Genomic DNA, 2290 nt, shown 5'->3' with positions numbered 1-2290 from the left:
TATATATATATATATATATATATATATATATATATCACAATGGTTTCAAATTTTGTTACAGAGGCAGACATTTTGAAGAAGGAGATGTGTCGATTACATCGACACCAGTGTTCAACTGGTATTGAATTTATCGCTCCCGGAAAAATGAAAAGCAAATATATAAACATTGATTAGAAAAAGAAAAAAAAATTCAAGGGAAGCAATTTCAATTTGTAATGTTTTGAATTACCTCCCTTCGTAAAAATTTCTCCAATTTCTTGGTTGCGTTTGAGTTGGCGATATTTAGAGGTTTTCATTGTTTGTCATTTACTTTTGAACTATTTTCTGTCATTTTATTGCGGCCATGCTAGAGCACTACATCGAGGTGCTCTTGTCGATTATATCGACCCATTTATTTCATCCTGGTCCTTATGTTATGTTAAGTGGATAACATGACTTCTAGTTATAATCATTCATCTTTTATTTGTTTCAATAATTTGGAGTGCAGCCATGCTGAGGGCCCTGCCTTGGAAGGTTTAGTCGAACAAATGGAACCCACTACTTGCTTTTTTTTTTTCTTCTAAAACCTGGTACTTATTTAGTCGTCTCCGTTGCCGAACCTCAGCACGCTGGGGAAAATGCTTAGCGGCGTTTTGTTCGTCTTTACGTTCTGAGTTCAAATTCCACCGAGGTTCATTTCGCCTTTTACTCCTTTTGGCGCCGATAAAATAAGTACCAGTTGTGTACTGAGGTCCATGTGATCGACTTACTACCCTACCACCGCATGAACATGCTGGCCTTTGCCAAAATATGAAACATATTTACGTAAATACATCAATAACTTGATCCAACAGACCTTTGAACGAATGTGTTCCATCTATAAAACACCCTGTCATTCACTCTGATACAGTGTATCTTGGACTACGTTTGTGTGATGTGTTGTTTTGTTCAGCCGTAGCTTAGCATCATCGAGCAGATCTATGACCAAAGGTGTTCCGCTCGTGACCCTCCTGTCTTCCGTTCAGACAGAATACGTATATTCAGGTCTACGCTAGTGGAGCCTTCTGTAGTGTAGTTGCTGTTTAACCCTCGGTCAACCGGTCAAACAGGCATTTAATCGGAGATCTTCCTTCTAGATGTGACTATTCTATCTTTTATTCAAACATAATATATCTGGGGATTCCGTTATTCAATGCGAACCGTTATAAAGAAAAAAAGAGAAGCCAGTTTGGTTATGATTCAAGGGAAATTCAGTTGCTGTTTGCTGCGGGTCGAGCTACGACAGACATTAATTCATTGTGTCATCAACTGGATTTGATCTCAACACTGCAGACTACTAACGAATCACTTGTTAGCTTAACATTACTACCAAGGCAGTGGATGCGCAATGGCTCAGTGGTTAGAGCAGCGGACTCGCGGTCTTAGGATCGCAGTTTCGATTCCCAGACCGGGTGTTGTGAGTGTTTATTGAGCGAAAACACCTAAAGCGCCACGAGGCTCCGGCAGGGGACGGTGGCGAACCCTGCTGTACTCTTCCACCACAACTTTCTCTTACTCTTTCTTCCTGTTTCTGTTGTGCCTGTGATTCAAAGGGTCAGCCTTGTCACACTGTGTCACGCTGAATCTCCCCGAGAACTACGTTAAGGGTACACTTGTCTGAGGAGTGCTCAGCCACTTGCACGTTAATTTCACGAGCAGGCTGTTCCGTTGATCGGATCAAATGGAACACTAGTCGTCGTAACCGACGGAGTGCCAACTACCAAGGCATGGAGTGAGCAAAAATGTTCCTGCTTTGTGGTGTCTGTTTTAGCTGGACACTTATGAACTTGGCTAGTTATTGCTCTCAAATTTTGGCATAAAGTCAGCAAGTTCGTGGGGAAGGGTATAAGTCGATTACGCCAACCCCAATGGTCAACTGGTATTTATTTTATCGATTTCGAAAGGATGAAAAGTAAAGTCGGCCTCTATGGAATTTGAACTCAGAACGTAAAGACGGACGAAATGCTGCTAAGCATTTCGTCCGGCGTGCTAACAATTCTGTCAGCTCTCTACCTTTTACCAAACTGTAAATATATTCTTTTCTATTCTAGGCACAATGCCCGAAATTTTGGGGAAGGGGGTCAGTCGATTAGATCGACCCCAGTACGCAACTGGTACTTATTTTATCGAACCCTGAAAGGATGAAAGGCAAAGTGGACCTCTGCGGAATTTGAACTCAGAACGTAAAGACAGACGAAATATCGCTAAGCATTTCGCCCGGCGTGCTAACGTTTCTTATTTCTTTATTGCCCACAAGGGGCTAAACATAGAG

The sequence above is a fragment of the Octopus bimaculoides genome, chromosome 25 (genome assembly GCF_001194135.2).
Source record: "Octopus bimaculoides isolate UCB-OBI-ISO-001 chromosome 25, ASM119413v2, whole genome shotgun sequence".
Classification (NCBI taxonomy): domain Eukaryota; kingdom Metazoa; phylum Mollusca; class Cephalopoda; order Octopoda; family Octopodidae; genus Octopus; species Octopus bimaculoides.
The sequence above is the reverse complement of the archived record's forward strand: the minus strand, read 5'-3'. Positions refer to the sequence as shown.